Source organism: Pituophis catenifer, unplaced genomic scaffold, assembly GCF_029215685.1.
Source record: "Pituophis catenifer annectens isolate HBS135680 unplaced genomic scaffold, rPitCat1.0.hap2 SCAF_5, whole genome shotgun sequence".
In the NCBI taxonomy this organism is placed as follows: domain Eukaryota; kingdom Metazoa; phylum Chordata; class Lepidosauria; order Squamata; family Colubridae; genus Pituophis; species Pituophis catenifer.
This window is the reverse complement of record NW_027256885.1, coordinates 19,915,851-19,935,671: the sequence shown is the minus strand read 5'-3', so window position 1 is coordinate 19,935,671 and position 19,821 is coordinate 19,915,851. Positions and strand designations below refer to the sequence as shown.

At 45.4% G+C, this 19,821-nt stretch overlaps 1 pseudogene; it reads right to left on the bottom strand.

The window, feature by feature from the left end:
• Positions 1 to 1,262: 1,262 nt before the first annotated feature.
• Positions 1,263 to 19,821, bottom strand: part of LOC139317586 (YTH domain-containing protein 1-like) — a 53,196-nt pseudogene continuing 34,637 nt past the window's right edge.

Below are 19,821 nucleotides of genomic sequence, written 5' to 3'. Positions count from 1 at the left end.
GTTGGCTCACTCCTGGCTCCAATTAGCTCTTGGAGAAGTCATTAGGCTAGGGGCTCACATACTTTTTCCTCCCTGCACTGTGAATGTTTACATGTTATGTTCAATTAAGCCATGGCAACATCTAATGTTTGTGTAGTATTATTTTAAGCAGACTGTGTTTTTCTATCGTTGTGACTTAGATAAAGTTCAGAGCACATTTTATGACCAATTCATGCAAAACTCCACGTAATCCCAAGGGGTTCACATACTTTTTCTTGCAACTGTACATGTTTACCACTGCTATTTTGTCATCTTCCCTCCCACCAGTTCAATCCCTATTTTCCTTCATTACTTGCAATGGTATATTTCATTTTAAAGGAACTTGCTGTACGTTACCAGATGTTTTAATTGTTCTGTCCCCAACCACACGCACACACACCAACAGACGTTCAAGAGTTAAAGACCAAACCAGCCGGCAAAATCCTTTTCCTTATGATAACGGAACTTGGCAACAACCTAGTGGCTGCCTGCCAAGAGTTTATTATTTACAAAGAGGAGAGATAACTTCTCCCCACTTCTGATATATCAAAAGAAACAGCTCAATAATTACAATCAAGTCCAGAGATAATCCAGCAATGTCTTATAGCAAAGGTCCGGCAATGCAGAATGGCGTGGAAGCTTTCAGCTTTGTTCGTCACAAGGTTTGACTGGCCACCACGCTCCCTTTTATATCCTGTGGGGTGTGGTCCAGTGACTCAGCCTAATCTCGGGCACGCCTTTTCTTCTGTTGCACGCGCTTATCTCTGTGACGCTGGCATGGATCCAGCCAAGACTCATTACCCTCATCACTGTCCATCTGTGGCTGCATGGACGTGCTTGGCCCCGGCCCTATCTCTTGCTCTTCGGTGGACACCGAAGGCATTGCCAGAGAGGAGGGTCCTGGAGAGGGAGGCCTTGCCAACTCCTCTCCTTCACTCTCGGAGTCCTCTCCTGCCGATGACACAGGCTCAGGTAACGGAGCCACAACATTAATAAAATATTATTTGGGAGTGCAATATTTTACCAAAATGTGACAATATCATAGATTGGGGGTCGGCAACGTGCGGCTCCAGAGCTGCATGCAGCTCTTTGGGCCCTCTCCTGCGGCTCCCTGATCTCACCACTGGCTGGCCCCACCCCTCACCCTCCCCTCCCACTCACTCCTTGCCTGCCCTGAGAAGAGAAGGACGACTGTGGCGGATGGAGACTCGTTCCGTATTCCAGAGCGGGAGCGAAGTGCCCCTCTACTTGCCTCTTTTTCCGGCCCTTGTTGGTGCTGTGCGCACCTGGGCCGCTGGGGGAGATGCACCAGCCGGTGTCTCGGGGCGGAGTGAAAGTTGCATGTCTCCCCATATTCCTCTCGCCACCTCCATGGCTGCCTGCTGCTCTTGCAGTGCCTCACACAGCACACTTAAACTTAGCGCGCTTAACAATGGGGGAGGCGGTGTCCCCTCCTCCTCCTCTTGGAGGCCATTACAACGTGGAGCATCGGCCAGTGTCTCAGGGCGGAGAAAAGTCATGCATCTCCAAACAAGGGGCAGAAAAAGAGGCAAGTAGAGGGGCGCTTTGCTCCCGCTCTGGAATATGGAATGAGTCTCCATCCGTCACCATCGTCCTTCTCTTCTCAGGGCAGGCGAGGAGTGAGTGGGAGGGGAGGGCGAGGGGCGGGGGGGGCAGCCAGCTGACAGCGAGCCACAGCAGGGGGACGAAAGAGCTTCATTTATCTGGGAACCTGAAATGACTCTTAATTTAAATCATCTGGTAAAAAGCACCCAAAGAAGAAAGAACAACATCAGCAAAAAACAAACAAAGAAACCCAACCCAACCCTCGCCTGTTTTTGGAAATGGTTCAAGAGGGAACACGTGCGTGTGCACACACATACACACACACACACACGAGAGAGAGCAAGAGAGAGGGAGAGGGAGAGAGAGATGAGAGACAGAGACAAGAAAGAGAGAGGGAGGGAGAAAGAAAAAGAGATGAGAGATAGGGAGAGAGATGAGAAAGAGAGAGATGAGAGAGAAATGAGAGATAGGGAGAAAGAAAAAGAGAGAGGAGATGAGATGAGAGAGGGAAAGAGAGAGAGATGAGAGAGAAATGAGAGAGATAGGGAGAAAGAAAAAGAGAGGAGAGAGAGGAGACAAGAGAGAGAAAGAAAGAGGGGGAGAAAGAGGTGAGAGAGAGGGAGAAAGAGAGATGAGAGAGCAATGAGAGAGAGTCAGAAAGAGATACCTTTTTAAAAGAAAATACCGGGAGCCACAAAACCTGGGTAGGCGTGGCTGAGGGGGTGTCATGTGACTGGGTGGGAGTGAGTGATGTTGAGTTGGCCACGCCCACCCAGGTTTTGTGGCTCCCGGTGTTTTCTTTTCTGTGGGAAACGGGTCCAAATGGCTCTTTGAATGTTTAAGGTTGCAGACCCCTGTGATAGATACTTACGATAAAACAAGATTAGCAGAAGCAGCTTTCAAAGATGAACAACTGTATCATAAAAAATCTATTAAGAATATTTTAAAATACTGGGCTTAATGATTAACAAGATTAGCAGAAGCAGCTTTCAAAGATGAACAACTGTATCATAAAAAATCTATTAAGAATATTTTAAAATACTGGGCTTAATGATTAACAAGATTAGCAGAAGCAGCTTTCAAAGATGAACAACTGTATCATAAAAAATCTATTAAGAATATTTTAAAATACTGGGCTTAATGATTTGAAGAGCAATCAAAGGCAGTTGACAAACCTGTCCATCACGTCCAATCTTTACTGGCTTATGTTCATTCCAAGGATTGGTCAGGTGAGCAGATTTTGTGAATGGCAATTCACGCCTAAAAATTTGATATGACACATTTTCTCATACAATGAAGTGCAACTTAAAAAATAATGAGGATCCAACTAGCAATGGATCTAATCAATGAAGCAAAGCTTAGAGGCTAAATCCCATGGGTATGTTCACCTCACAAAGCAAATATTACAATCTCCAAAATTTGTCTTCAGTTCTGATTAAGTCATTCTGAGGCAGATAAATTAAACCATGGGTGTCAAACTCGATTGTGTCACATGATGTATCATGACATTTTTTTGCCTTTGTGGAGCCAGGGTGGGCGTGGCCTGCACATGACTCATCTGGCCCGCGGGCCGCCTTTTTGACACCCCTGATTTAAGCCTTCCTTTGTCCTTCCTTCTTATCCAATTTCCACAAACTCAGTGAGCCTGTCATCCATATCCTTAGTGTGACAACAAAGGATGCAAACACAGTGATAAAAATGTAATTTTTAATCCCAAAGGGATTAGTTAGTAAAATTTATAAAATTATTAACTTTGATAATAATTCACAAAGGGTAATGAAAGAGAATTCGGTAAAAGAACTGGGTATTGAAATTTCTGATCAAAATTGGAATATGAACTGGGTTAGTAGAATAATGAGGACATTATCAATAAGGATTAAAGAACATAACTATAAAGTTATTTGGAAGTGGTATTTGACCCCAATAAGACATTTTCAAATGGATAATAAAGTGGATAAAATGTGTTGGAGATGTAAAGTGGAACTCAGGACATATGCTCATATGTGGTGTAAATGTAATGGGGTTGAACTTTTTTGGTCTAGGATAGAAAATGAAATATTTGAAATGATTAGGAAGAGGGTCAAATTGAAATTGGAAACCATATTATTATTAATATTGAATGAAACAACATTAACAACTGGAGAAAGAGAATTGGTGAGGATTTTGGTTATAATGGGGGGAATTATAATTGCTAGATATTGGAAATTAAATGTTGACTTAAAATTAGAAGAATGGTATAATGAAACATGGAAATTTGCATTAAATGATAAATTGACTTGTGATATTAAAATTAGAAGTGGTATATATAAAGAAAATGTTTTTTGGAACACTTGGCAACCATTTGTGGACTTTGCACTTGGGAGATTGGATGAATCGGCACCAGTACCTTATCAAAGAGATTTCTGGAAGAATTGAAGACTTCAATTTCCTAAAACTTCCTTTCCATTTGTATAGCATGTTAGGGGAAAAAAATTTCTTTCCTTACTATTGATTTTTGTATTGATTTTTTTTCCTTTCTGTTATTCTTTAACAATAAAAATATAATAATTTTTTTTTAAATGTAATTTTTCCAAAATAAGTAAGGCAATAATAATGCTGGAAAACTTCTTTTATCCAGTGCTCCTCATGTCTGCAACCCAACAAAGTTAAGCAAGGCAGGAAAAGAAGGAAAAGTGTCTGGAGTAGAAAAGAAAATATTGGATGGTATGTATGGAGAGGCCAGGAAAATGATCAGTCTTGTTCTCCTCTCACCTTAATCAATTAGATTGATTGACTGATTATGTGCCATAAAGTTGTTGTTGACTGTTAGACACCTCATAAATTTTCTCCATGATAAAGAGACAAGCTAATCAACTGAAATAGGATCACTTTTTATTTTCAGAGAACTAAACTTTCTACTTGGTTTGGGGAAAGAGTATGAGGCATTATCTTTTAGAATCAAATTCCAAGCTTAACTTTGGCAGACTTGTTTATCATTGTTAACAAAATCCTCAATGCATTTTTAAACCAATATAATTAAGCTTCACTATTTTCAGTTATATTTCTAGTGAAAAAAAACTGGAAGGGATTCCAAGGTTTAGAACAAAAGGAAGAGATTCTAAATCTTACCAAACTGAAAGGGACAAAACATGCAATCCCTGATTTTTAAACAATCTTTCTTAAAGTCTCAGAGTCACATTTCTGGCACAACGTCCTACTGCAGGAGAAAAAAAACAATCTTTGGCTCCTCTTCCCATTTTACACTTAATGTGCTTCAAAATCCACCCAGGGGCAGGAAAGGAAGTCATCTATCTTCAACAGAAGACACAGAAGACTGTAAGAGTGATTTTCCTGTGCGCTGCTCCCACTATCCATGCATGGGTTAATCCTTCAGTGCTTGGCAAACAACTGAGTGAAAACAAAAGGCTTTTGTTCCCCTTTCCGGCTCCCAAGCCACGCCTCTGGTCCCATGATCCCCCAGTCTTCACTCAGTTGCTGGCAAACACTGTAGTGATTTTTGGAGCTCCACAGATTTCTAAGGTATTGTTCTGTGGGGTTTTTTTCTTCCTTATAAATTTAATTTCACAGGCTTTCTCCTTTCCTTTGAGCGCCTAGGAACTTACTTTATTTTTGAATAGCTCCCTTTCGTGTTTTTCTTTCTGTTGCGCATCTACGCTGAAAGACTTTGTCAATAGGAGGGGGAGTGGAGCAGAGCGCCCACACGCTCGCTCGCCAGCCCCCAGCCGTTCCAGCTGCCAGGGGCCTCAGCCGGCAGGGGCTTCAGAACCATCGCTCCCACGCCGGAGCCCTCGATCAGCGGCGGCGCGCCCCTCAGCTGGCCGGCGGAGCTACCGGATTGATCTGCGCCTGCTCCAGCCGGCAAGGGCCTTCAAACTAAGCGCCCACGCCGGAGCCCTCGTGCAGCGGCGGCGCGCTCATCAGCTGGCCGGCGTAGCTACCGGAGCGATCTACACCTGCTCCAGCCAGCAAGGGGGGCTTCAATTCAATCGCCCCACGCCGGAGCCCTCGATCAAAGGCGGCGCGCTCATCAGCTGGCCGGCGGAGCCGGAAGCGCTGGCCGCCCACGTGGCGAGGAGCCGAAGCCCATTTCAAGGCTGAGCCTCGCGGAGCGGCACCGGAGCAAGGGCGCGAGGCGGGACAAGCGCCGAAGAGAGAGACAAGCTTCCCCCCCCTCGTTAGGGGACTGCACGGCATCTGGCCGGACCCTCGGGCCGCCATTGTAAGCCCGCTGCCAAGTCTGCCATGTGGGGCAGCGCCATATTGGTGGACCTTCGGGCCGCCATTTTGGGCATCGTTTTCCAGCTTGCGCCTCCCTTCCCAATCAGAGAGCCAGCTGCAGACCTGCACCACCCCTCCTCCTCCACTGCCGGAAGGGGCGTCAATCAAGAGGTCTTGGGCAAGGTCATTACCATTATCCGCCAGCCGCCTCAGCCATGTCTCGCTCCCCCCCATCCTCAGACATGGAACTGGAATTAAGCCCACCCCGTATAAGTGAAAGAAGGGGAAAGAAGAAGTCAAAAAAGCGGCATATGAGCTCGACTAGCAGAGCGGCCTCTGAAGGCTCCCTTCCTTTCCAAGATAGGGACGCCCGGAGGAGACACAACGCCCTAGAGCGACAGTGGGAGAGGGCGCACAAGGCGACTTCAGGAATCCCACCCAGGGATCCTGCACCTGGGGAGCTTACCCCCATCTCCCCAAGAGAGGCGGAACGGGGTCTTACGTCTGTGACCGAAATCACAGCTACTCCTAGAACCCCGGAGGGGGGTGGGCAGTCCCGCACAACACCCCACGTCGAGACAGCTCCAGGGCCCGGCCTGGAAGCTTCAACCTCCCCTGCAACAATCCAGCATCGCCAGGCTAGAGAGGCAAGTGCCACACCGTCAAGGGCAGACGCACAGGGTCAGGGCGGACTGGGTTTGGCACCCCCAGTAGACTTCCAGGCCATGTTCTCAGCGGCCCTGTCATCCTTCTTCACGGCAACAATGCAGCAGACGGCCCAGGCGCCCGCTCAGGCAGCACCGGGCCAGCCACGGCCATTCCAGCCCCAGCCCCATCCCATCCCAGAACGAGGCCGGGACTCGTCATCAGACGAATCAGACCAAGCGGAGGAGGGCCCAGAGGAGATGGAGCTATCGGAGGATGAGGGCCTAGAACCGGATACCCCGGACTTTACGGGCCTCTTCCGCCCGGCCTTATTCAAATCGCTCCTCCACAAGGCACGGCTCACAACCAACCTTGGAGTGCCAGGAGATGTCACAACGCCCTCCACGTCAACAGCAGGCCCTCACGACGCCCTTTTCAAGTCGTCAAAGCCACAGAAGGACTACATCCCGTGCCCGCAGCTGTTTACAGACGTGATTCAGAACCCCTGGGTGCAGCCGGCCTCCCTGGCAACACCCAGCAACCTCGATAAGAAACTCTACTGTTCTGCCCCAGAGTTGGAGGACCTCCTGGTGCTCCCTTCAGTAGACCAGCCGGTGGCAGCATTAGCCTCCAGCTCCTTAATCTCCACCGACCCGCTAGACACACTCAAGGCGGAGGAGAAGAGGATGGAATGGGCCTTCCGCAAGGCACACCAGGCCGTTGGCTGGGCAATCAGATCCGCGACAGCCTCTTCCTTCTTTAATAGAGCCTCGCTCATTTGGCTCCATCATCTGCAGGACAGACTCCCACCAGAGGACACTAGATTGCATCAAGATCTAAATAAGATAATAGCTGCCACCGAATACACGGCTGACAGCTCCCTGAACTCAGCCAAGTTCGCCTCAAGGGCGCTGGCCTCAACTCTTACGGCTAGGAGGCTATTCTGGCTTCGGCCATGGAAAGCCGACTTCAAAGCCAAGTGGAAGTTGGAGGCTTCCCCATACAAAGCACCAGATCTGTTCGGGGCCCCGCTAGAACCCCTACTGATTGAAGGGAAGGACAAGAGAAAGATCCTCCCATCAACATACAGGCGCCAAGAACGCAGGTACACGCCTTACCCGCCCCAGCAGCCCTTTCGAACAGGCGCCGGACCCAGGGGATCCGCCTCACATCGTCCCCATTTCCAGGGAGGAGACAGATTCAACGACAGACAACAGTTCCGAGACCGAGGGCGACACCAGCAGCCGAAACGCAACTTCCGTGGTGCCGGCCCTAAGCCCGCCAGAAGGGGTAAATGACTCCAGGGCCACGGGGCCCATAGGGGGGCGGCTCATCCTCTTCCATCAACAATGGGCCAATTCAACTTCGGACTCCTGGGTAAGGCGTACGACCTCTTCCGGACTGTCCATCGAATTCTCCGGCCAGCCGCCCTACCGGTTTGTCCGTTGTCCAACCCCTCGATCCTCGGAGCTTCAGGACCTAATGTCACAGGAGATTGCCCACCTCTTGGAGGTCAGGGCCATAGAGCCAGTCCCGCACAACCTGCGGGGCTCAGGATTCTACTCGACCCTCTTCTTGGTTCCCAAGAACTCCGGGGGCTGGAGGGGCATACTGAATCTAAAGCGCCTGAACCTGTTGGTAAGATACCGCAGGTTCAAGATGCACTCCCTCAAGTCCATCCTAGCGGGAGTGAGACAGGGCGACTTCCTTCAATCAGTCGACCTCCGGGAGGCTTATCTGCACATGCCAATTCACCCGCATCACCATCAGTACCTGAGATTCGAATACGCGGGCCGGCACTACCAATATCGCGCGATGCCATTCGGACTCTCGTCGGCCCCCCGCACCTTTACCAAGCTGGTAGCGGTGGTGGCGGCCAAGCTCCGAGCCGCCCCAATCCGGGTGCTCTGCTATCTAGACGACATTCTGATCCTGTCGTCCACACCCAGCCAGGCCTACAGAGACATGGAGTTGGTGATCAAGACCTTCCAGGATCACGGCTTCACCATAAACTTTGCAAAGAGCCAGCTCCTGCCCACCACCAGACTGTTGCACCTGGGGGCACTGATAGATTCGACCAGAGGCCAGGTATTTTTATCACCGGACAGAGTCCAAAGCATCCGAACCCTAGCTCTGCAGTGCCTGACGAGGAGGAGAGTTGCTCTGATCCACCTATCAACCCTCCTCGGGAAGATGGTATCCTGCTTCGGCATCGTACCGTGGGCACGCAGACACTCGAGACCCCTGCAGTGGCTCCTACTTCCTTTCCAGCGAACGGGAAGGGCCAACTCCAAGAAGGAGGTTCGCCTCACTCTACAGGTCCGCAGGTCCCTCAGGTGGTGGACATCACCGTCGCTCCTCAAGGGATCCAGCTTCCTAGAACCAGACCATCTGATACTCACCACCGACGCCAGTCTTCGGGGATGGGGAGCCCATCTCCACAACCTAGTCACACAAGGTCAGTGGTCGCAAGAAGAGCGTCAGTACAGCATCAACCTCCTAGAGCTTCGAGCGATCAGACTGGCACTTCGCAACTTCCAGACGACGGTGCAGGGGCATCACGTCCTAATCCTGACCGACAACATCTCGGCCAAGGCACACGTCAACAGAGAGGGGGGCACGAAGTCCCGTACCCTGATGAAAGAGTCCGCGGAGCTGTTCAGCTGGGCAGAGAGACACCTGCTCTCGATCAGAGCAGATCACATTTCCGGGGCAACCAATGTGAGGGCGGACTGGCTCAGCCGCGAAACAATAGATCAAGCGGAATGGCAGCTCCACCCTCACCTGTTTCAAGAACTCACTTCACGCTTCGGAAATCCGGTCGTAGATCTCTTCGCAACCCCGACCAACGCTCAGCTTCCCCGCTTCGTATCACGCTACCCGACGCCACAAGCGGAGGACCACGATGCTCTGCGCTGCAAGTGGCCCGAAGGTCTCTTGTACGCATTCCCGCCAGTCCCGCTGCTCCCGCGACTCATTCGGAAGCTACTGGCAGAAAAAGCCGACCTACTCCTAGTAGCCCCGAACTGGCCCCGGAGACCCTGGTTCGCCGACCTAGTAGCACTGTCCGTAGAACAGCCATGGCTGATCCCACCACAGCAGATCGTTCTGTGCCAAGGAGCAGTCACGCACCCAGAGCCCCAGTGGCTCCAGTTAGCCGTCTGGCACTTGAACGGGTCATCCTGAAGAAGGACAGCCTACCAGACGAGGTGGTTGCTACTATCCAGGCGGCCAGACGACCAGCTACGACCCGCATCTACGAGTCGTCATGGCAGGCATTCTGTCGATGGAGTGCCCAACAGCACATCGACCCCACGTCAGCCGCCATTCGGGACATTCTGCGTTTCCTACAAGCCGGCCTAGACAAGGGCCTGGCCCCCGCAACCCTACGGAGACAGACAGCGGCGTTGTCAACAGTCATTGCGTGCTCTCCGTACCAATCCCTCGCGCACCACCCACGCATCAAGGGGTTTCTGCATGGGGCCACCAACCTGCGGCCCCCCACAGTTCACCGCTACCCCTCATGGGACCTACCTCTGGTGTTGCGGGCACTGACCGGGCCCCCCTTCGAACACCTAGACTCGACATCGCTTAAGTACCTATCGTTTAAGGTGACTTTCCTGCTAGCGATCACCTCAGCGAGGAGAGTCTCAGAGCTAGCGGCCTTGTCAGTTCGCAAGGATTTGTGCATTTTCCACGACTCCACGGTGACCCTACGCCTGGATCCTGCCTTTATCCCGAAGGTCAACTCGTGGTTCCACCGAGCTCAGGAGCTCATCCTGCCGGATTTCTGCCCCTCACCTCACGACCCCAGAGAAAAGAGGTGGCACACCCTAGACGTGCGACGTGCCATCCACCTCTACATCCAACGGACCGCTCCCTTCCGCCGTACGGAGGGACTCCTGGTCTCCTTCAACCCAAAGTCCATGGGTCAGAAGATATCAGCAGCCACAGTTAGCAGATGGATCAAGGCTTGCATCGCCCTGGCATATGACTTGAACGCCAAGCCGACCCCCAGCAAGATCCTACCGCACTCGACTCGCAGTGCGGCCACCACGGCGGCCTGGGCCACCCAAGCCTCGGTCGTGGACATCTGCAGAGCTGCAACGTGGTCATCCCTCACACCGTTCATCCACCACTACAAGATCGATGCCTACAACTCGGCTGAGGCATCCTTTGGCCGCAGATGCCTGCAAAAAGTACTGACAGAGGATGAATCTGGGGGCAGTCAGCCCCCCACCCAGGAAGTTTAAGCTTGGGTATATCCCATGCATGGATAGTGGGAGCAGCGCACAGGAAAATGGACGTTGTCTTACCTGAACGTCCCTTTTCTGGGCGCTGCGTACACTATCCATATCCCGCCCGTTAGGGCTGCCTGCCACTGTTATGGCTGAGACTAATCTTTTTCCTTACGTTAATTGAGTTAATAAAATTGAGTTGTTTATGTTACCATAGTGTGGTTTTCTTGTCAGCTGCGCCTTCGTTCAGACTGGGGGATCATGGGACCAGAGGCGTGGCTTGGGAGCCGGAAAGGGGAACAAAAGCCTTTTGTTTTCACTCAGTTGTTTGCCAAGCACTGAAGGATTAACCTATGCATGGATAGTGTATGCAGCGCCCAGAAAAGGGACGTTCAGGTAAGACAACGTCCATTCTACAACAAAAAGCAATAATGTAGCGCAGTGGTCACCAACTGGTGGTCCGCGAGAAAATTTTGGTGGTCCGCGGCGCACCTGGGTGGAGGAGCTGCTCCGGGATGAGCAATGGCCAGTCTTGTGACTAGAGCTCTGGAATATGGGACTGGCCAGGCATGGTGGGGCTGTAAATCTCCGCTGTAGAGGGAGGTTTGTGCAACTTGCAACTTTGCAGCGCAACCCTCGCCAGCCGGAATGAGGTAATGGTGCAAGGGGGGATGGCGGTGCAGGTGGGCCAAAACAACGGGTGGCAGGAACCCCGGGCTGTTTCTTCCCCCTGCTGTAGCTTCCTGTCGGCTGAACCCACCAGTGGCTGTCCCCACCCCTCGCTCTCCCTTCCCAGTCACCCCTTGCCTGGCAAGGGAAGGGCGGGGGATGGAGATTTGCTCCATATTCCAGAGCGGGAGCGAAGCTTCGTCTCTTGCTGGATCTCGCGGCCGTTTCTTCCGGCCCTTGTTGGTGCTCCGCACACCTCAGTTTCTCAGGGAGATGCTTGACTTCCGCTCAGCCCCAAGACACTGGCTGGCCCATGAGATGAGAGAGAGAAAGAGAATGAGAGAGAGAGAGAATCAGAGAATGAAAGAGAGAGAATGAGAGAGAGAGAGAAAGAGTGGGAGAGAGAGAGAAAGAAAGGGGGAGAGAGATGAGACAGAGAAAGAGGGGGAAGGGAGATGAGACAGAGAGAAAGCGGGGGAGAGAGGGGGGAAGAGAGAAAGAGCGAATGAGACAGAGAATGAAAGAGAGAATGAGACGAGAGAGAAAGAGACAGAGAATGAGACAGAATGAGAGACAGAATGAGAGAATCAGAGAGAGAGAATGAGAATCAGAATGAGACAGACAGAGACAGAGAATGAAAGAGAAAGAATGAGAGAGAGAATGAGAAAGAATGAGAGAGAAAGACAGAAAGAGAATGAGAGAGACAGAATGAAAGAGAAAGAGACAGAATGAGAGAGAATGAGAGAGAGAAAAAGAGACAGAGAGAGAATCAGAGAATGAGAGACAGAATGTGAGAGAGAAAGTGGGAGAGAGAGAGAAAGAAAGAAAGGGGGAGAGAGATGAGACAGAGAAAGAGGGGGAAGAGAGATGAGACAGAGAAAGGGGGAGAGAGAGAAAGAGAGAGGGGGGAAGAGAGAGAGAGAAAGAGACAGAAAGAGAGAAAGAGAGAGAAAGAGACAGAGAATCAGAGAGAGAATGAGAGACAGAGAATGAGAGTGAGAGAGAGACAGAATGAGAGAATCAGAGATAATGAGAATCAGAATGAGACAGAAAGAGAAAAAGACAGAGAATGAAAGAGAAAGAGAATGAGAGAGAATGAGAGAGAAAGAGACAGAAAGAATGAGAGAGACAGAATGAAAGAGAAAGAAAGAGACAGAAAGACAGAATGAAAGAGAGAGAATGAGAGAGAGAAAAAGAGACAGAGAGAATCAGAGAATGAGAGAGACAGAGAAAGAGAGAGAAAGACAGAATGAAAGAGAGAGAGGAGAGAGAGAATCAGAGAATGAAAGAGAAAGAGAGAAAGAGAAAGAGACAGAATTAAAGAGAGAGAGAATGAGAGAGAGAGAGAAAGAGACAGAGAGGGAATCAGAGAGAGAAAGAGAGAATGAGTGGGAGAGAGAGAGAAAGAGAGAGAGAGAGAGAAAGAGAGGAGGGAGAGTGCCTGAAGGACCCCATCCCGTCACTGGGAGTCCAGGCACTTCAGCAAGCGGCGCACTGGATTCGTATTAGTGGTCCACGGGATTTAAAATTATGTATTTGGTGGTCCCTGAGGTCCAAAAGGTTGGGGACCCCTGATGTAGAGCCCATAAATATTGTTAAAAAACCGACAGCAGAAGCATGACAATAGTGAATTATATGGGAGGAAGAAAAATGGGATATTAGTATCCCTGACTTTGATGCATCACCTCCAGGCCATTTAAATGGTTTTATCCTTCAATGCCACATTTAAAGTCGAGTCTCAACTCTTGGTGACTACATGACCATGTCCATATTGTTTTAATGGTAACAATACAGATGTTGTTCTCACTGCTCTCTTCTGAGATGTTTTTCAACTTCCCATTTGATCCTATAGCCCTAAGATTTCCTGGTGATCTCTAATCCAAGTACTAACTAGATCTGACACACACACACCCTTTTTTTGGTTAAGCTCAGTCAAGGTTGGGTAGGGGCTCTGGCATGCAAACAATTACTTGTTACTAAACATTATGTATCTGTTCTATAACAAATAGCCTATCCAGCCACAATTTTATTTTCTAATTTCCACCCATTTTACCTGCATATCCAATCTATCTTAAATACGCCTCCCAGCATTTTTGCATTCATTCCTGCAGGTAGCACCCAATGTATGGGAGACCCTCCATGATGAGATTCAGAAGCAAGCCTTGCAAATCCTGTAAGAATTTAAAAACATTGTGATGAGACCACTTATCTAAATAACTTTTGATTTCTGAATGCAAGTATTCCTTTTATTTACCTTGGAATTTTCCACTCTCTCTTACAGAAAATATCAAGATCACACTTCTTGCTAATCTGAAGGCAGCATTGAGCTTTTTCTCATTGACTGGAAGGGTTGACCAAACACCCTATGGAGAGATGAGCAGATAATTTACAAACTGAAAACTATCTGATGCGTCCAGGTTTCGAAAGACTTTGGAATACATTCAGCAACAGCACATATTTTATATGAAGGAGGTCTGCAATTTCCAGATCCAGAAAACACATCCAAGACAGGTATCTCTCCGAGCCATAAAAAACTACTGTCAAAAAGTGCATAGTATTAGACAAGCTCAAATAAGGTCTAACTAAGAGATTTTTATATATTTATGCATGCAGAACAAAATTTGGAAAGAAGCCAGAAATATTCAAGTTCTCAGTAACCTACAGATAGCATTCACTATGTTTAAAGTATGAGAAAATATAACTCATTTTAAACCAGAACACAATATTCCTCGTTCCTCCTACCCAATACAAAAATAAGAGAAAAAATACAACAGATGAGACAGTAGATAATTATTTCTAATAGTAAGGCTGTGACACATATATGCTTTTGCAAATCTAGTTGGCATTCCCCAAGGAAACATAAATATTTGTCGGATTTGAAACCTAACATCAACATTGTGATTTTTCAGCAGTGCATTTTAAAAAATGTAAGCTCTAAAATAGGTGTATATGACTCTCAGAGGCTTATATTTTGCATAAAACCTACAAAATATAGGGGGCAAATAGGAACAAAAGTTTTGCTATTACCCATTCCAGTGACATTACCACCAAGTTCCCGTGACTTCTGGTGGTTGAAAATAATTTGAAACATGTGGCTGGGGAAAAAAGTTATCCATTCTCAGGTCAGGCAATGAACTAAAAAGAAATAGTTAAATAATAATATAAATAATATTATAAAATTATAAAATTTCTATTTCTTTTTGGTTCATTGCCTGACCTGAGAATAAATATTTTATTTTATATTTACATTTTAGTATTTATATTTTATAAAAGAAAAAGAACAAATAATAATGAAATAATTAAAAAGAAAAGCAATTAATCTGACTCCATACTTTGCATATGTAATTTACTTCACAGGAGTCATAGGAATGGACTCCAACATACCTTAGCTTTGGCGAGTGAGACATTTTCATGGTTGTTACTTTTTATAAGAAAAAATCGTACATCTTGGAGAATATATTTAAGTTTGCTAGTTTGGTCTGGAAGGAAAAAAACAAAATAGATAATTGTATTGGTAAACTTTCCTTGCCAAGGAAACACAAATATTTGTAAGATTTGGGGTACAAAGTCTAGTTGCTATAATGGCAAAACTAGCCTCTCATGGGGCATATGCAGTTTCATCCCGTGAATTCCTTCTTAATAAAAGGAAGCTCTATGGTCCAAACAGAAAATCTGTGCTCTTCAAATGAGTGAATGGCTCAATCCCACCAAATTCAGACTTTCATACCATGCAATGCCAAACTTTAAAAGCAAAATAAACTATTTAAGGTAAAAACCAATGCAACATTAATAATGTTCCAAAAAAATTATTTGTCATAGCCAACATATAGCCTTGACCAGACAAATCATTTTCATGAAGTTTGTCTGTCAAAAAGATCAGTTAGATTGCTTGTTTGCTTGCTAATTCAGTAATGAAATATTTCCCCATTAAAAACCCAGTGCAAATAATTTGAATTATCTACTAGCATTCATTTCATTGTACATTGGAACTGTTATAGAAATGAAAGGCTGGAAAACATTCCTGGGTCAGACAGATGCATTTATTTGCACAAAGGTTCAGTGCAGTGTTTGGTTCTTGCAAAACTGAACAAAAACGAGTTATGATTTCACGATTTATATATGTTTTCAAGACAAGGAGTTCTATGAGCCCTTCCGGCTTCCATATATGGTTACATTATAAATACATTATACTTACATTACACTTTACTAATTACCAAACCATTACATGCTAGTTAATAAAATTATTTTGGCCACACATTTTTACTACTCCATCATTTTACTAATTATTAAACTATTACAACTTTACTAACCCATCACTTTAGAGTTTACAACTTTCCTTTAAGTGCTGTATTGTTTAAATGCAGAAATTATGGCTATACTTTAAACAATAAGTAACTTTCTGTTTCCCATGTATGTCCTTTCAGATGTTCACATATATCTGAATTTCCGTAGTTTTGATTCTATTAAGAAGATATATAGAATCAGTGTGTTTGACACAGTGTCATAGGTCAAGTAATTATGAGGAAATCCATGAACTAATTGCTTAGCTTCTTCTCTTTATCCGAGTTTGTCATTCACCAGAACACCATTCTTAGCTTTCCTGATGGATGACAGCTAAGTCCTCTCAGAAGATCTATTGCCAATAATGATGTTCAGCTGACTCTAACAAGCACGTTTCTCTCTTATAATAATGTAAATAGAGAGGTTCTCTCAAAGTTCAATAGAGAAGGTTATTCAGAGTTCATGGATTTGATCTGACTTTATGTATCTGACTTGGTATGATTATTTCTTTTATTCACCTTATTTCTTATTTGCTATATTTACCTCAGAACATTATGCTACTTACCATAAATTAACAAAGTCAATGCAACAGCTTGCAATAGATGCATTAAAATTTTTAAATTTAAATTATACCTTTTTGGACAGCATGAACAGAAGATGATAATTTTTCATGCTTCTTTTCTGAACCTGTATTTAGCCAAAGTACATTTGTTCAGATCTAGCCTTACTAGAGATACAATACAAATTCTACAATCTTTTCGCATACTATTTTCATTCATGACAAATTATTCCTCCAGATGTGCACCCCCACACACAAAAAGAATGCTGCTAAATGAGCATGAGGATTTGAATTTATTTTTTTTAGTTGTTTCTTTTTGGGTTTGATTTGTTGGGTCAGTTTTCTATAGAGAAAACTAGTCAATGAATCATCATCTTCCAAGTTTTAAAAAGTGAAAATTCCATTTAAGCAACAAAATAGAATTAACATAAGAAAGCCCACTTAATCAAATTATTCACACATTACATGCCAAAATACAAACTATGTCAGTTCAGTTACATGTCCAAAGCCTATTATGGCCTACAGTTTAATTTTACCAATGCATTTGAGGGTTTGCTACACATCATATCAAGAAAGATAGGCAACCACAGAATACCTGCAGCTTCCACTTCTATCAAAAACAATTGGAGAGATGCCTCTAGCTCTTTTCCTGACCTTCTTTTTCTCATCTAAGATCATCAAAATAAGCAATAGCAGTTCTTTAAAGGTTCAAACAAAAAAGAAGTATTTGCAAGAAAATATGATTTGAAATATTCAGGTATACAGTTGACTCTCAAAAGGTATAAAATCTGTTTCAATAATCTTTCCTCATTGGGTCAGAATTCAGAGAGCTATGACATTAGTTCCCAAAGCACAAGAAGTTTAGACAATTTGCTCTGACCAGAAACATTGCCTGCCAAAGCTGTATTTGAAACTCAGGGAAACCTCTGGAGTGTGTGTGTATGTGAGGGATAGTGCTCAAAGTTTTTTTTTAAAAAAAGCATTAACCTTCATTTGGAATATCAACACTTTTTCAGTCATAGTTGCATACCTAAATTAGGTCTCAAACTACACATACAAATTCACTGTAGTTGCCTCATTTGCATGTTTAAAAGCCCCAATGGTAATACCTGAATAACAGAATCACATAGGAAATTCCATTATCAATGCTGCAAATTCTGCATTAGAAATATTGAACACTCAGAACAAAAGAGTGAATGATAGGTGTTTATTTCACCTTCCCACTGTGAAGAGTATTTAGATCTTTTCCCTCCAAAGTGAAATTAAAGCTTGATATATTCAAGCAACACTGAAATAGCTGAGGTTAAACACTGAAAAACACAACCAAATCACTTGTCATGTTTGATTATTCCGATCACATTGTTTATACAAAAATAAGAACTAGTAAATGCATGTACAGAAAAAAGACTCTTCATAAGTACCACTGTTCAGCACCATCGTAACTTCAAGTAGTCGCTGAATGAGTAGTCGTTAGCTGAGTACCACGTATATGGCTAATAGACTGAATAAACCTCATTGATTCAGGAATAGAATGTTTGAGAAAACATTTAATGCTCTGTTCTCCTTGGGACTATGCTAATTTTTCCCTCACAATTTACCAATCTGGAAGTAAATCCTCCAAACTGGAAGTAATTCTAGATGACCTAGACATGGTGATACAAGACTATACAACCCTGACTTTAGGGCCAGATCACCCCCTCCCCCAGGTTATCTTGAACTACCTTCAGTATTACTGAATTAGTAATTATAAACATATATTTACTGTATTTTTCAGAGTATAAGACACACTTTTTTCCCTCCTAAAAGAGGCTGAAAATTTGGGTGTGTCTTATACTCCGAATGTAGCTTTTTCGAAGCTCTTTTTCAGCCCTAACGAGGCGCTCCGTGCCTTGCCTGCTCCCTCCAACTCTCAGCTGTGAAGCTTTTTTTCAGCCCTAACGAGGCACTAGCGAGTGAAGCTATCTCTGTGGTTTGCCTGCTTTTCTCATTGCTTCTCTCTCCAAAGATCAGTTGTGCTTTAGAAGCTGTTTTTTATCCCCAAGCAGGGGATAAAAACCAGCAAACTAATGTGCTGAAGCTGACCAGACTAAGGATGCTAGCCAGATGAATACCTGGTAGGCAGATTTTTTTCCCCTATTTTCCTCCCCAAAAACTAAGCTGCGTCTTATACTCCGGTGCGTCTTATACTCCGAAAAATACGGTATATATTTCCTACCTGATATATCTGAGCCTGAACCAGTTTTGACTGACCCATCAGTAAAGGATGCAGATTCAGAATCAGAATCACTAGCTTCACTTCGCGTATCATAATCATTTCCCTCCTTCTGATCTCTTTCATCTCGATCATACTCTTCTTCCTCATCATCTCCATCTTCTACTTCCTCCTCTTCCTCTTCGTCTTCCTCATCTTCCTCCTCCATTCCTTCCTCCTCTTCCTCTTCTTCATTTTCAGTATTTCCTGGATCAGAGGAACCACTACTACCTGTTTCACGGTCTGAACCATAGTCCTCAGAATTTACTTCTTCTTTTGAAGAGTGGCTGGACCTGCTGGGCCATCTATCCACATCATGCCTTAGTCTCTGTTTATAGAACACAATCACCAATCAATGCCTACTATTTTGAGATAAAGAGCTCTAAGCGCTTGCTTTAAAGGCTTATTTGATGAGACTGCAATGTATTATTTATTCAGTCTAAAAAAAATATGTCTCTTTAAACACAGTAGAGAACAGATTAAAAATTAAAAGCCAAATATTGTTACTACACTGGTGTGCACAATTATTAGGCAAGTGAGTATTTTGACCACATCATCATTTTTATGCATATTTCCCACCTTCAAGCTGTATAAACTTGAATGCCTAGTAGATATAAGCATATCAGGTGATGTGTATTTGTGTAATGAGGGAGGGTGTGTCCTAAGGAGATCAACACCCTATATCAAGGTGTGCATAATTATTAGGCAGCTTATTTTCCTCAGGCAAAATGGGCCAAAAGAGGTTTAACTGACTCTGAAAAGTCCAAAATTGTAAAAAGTGTTTCAGAGGGATGCAGCACTCTTGAAATTGCTAAGATATTGGGGCATGATCACAGAACCATCAAACGTTTTGTTGCAAATAGTCAACAGGGTCGCTAGAAACATGTTGAGAAAAAAAGACGCAGATTAACTGCCAAAGATTTGAGAAGAATCAAACATGAAGCTACCAAGAACCCATTATCCTCCAGTGCTGTTGTCAGCGTCTCAGCGCTGACATAGAAAAGGGAGGATGAAGCTTGAACTTTTGCCTGCTAAATCCCTTTGAAGATTCGGTCTCCTTGGAGATGAGGAGGGGGGAAGTATTCCAGTGAACTGATGGGAAAAGGAATCAGGAGAGTGACTTGGAAGATAGCCAATGAGAAGCAGAGAATTGGGGATCGGAAAGGGAGGGATTGGGGGGCAAAGGTCAGTATTGACCGCAAAGAGCCAGGATCCAGTTACTGTACTCGAATAAAGAGAAAATTTCCTTAAAGATTGGCAGTTTGGAAGTTCATTTATTTTGAGATAGAATTGAAGCCTGACAGACGGTCAATACTCACAACTTTCCAAGCCAAACTGGCAAACCTCCAGCCCTCCAGCTCCCTGCCAGATGTTGG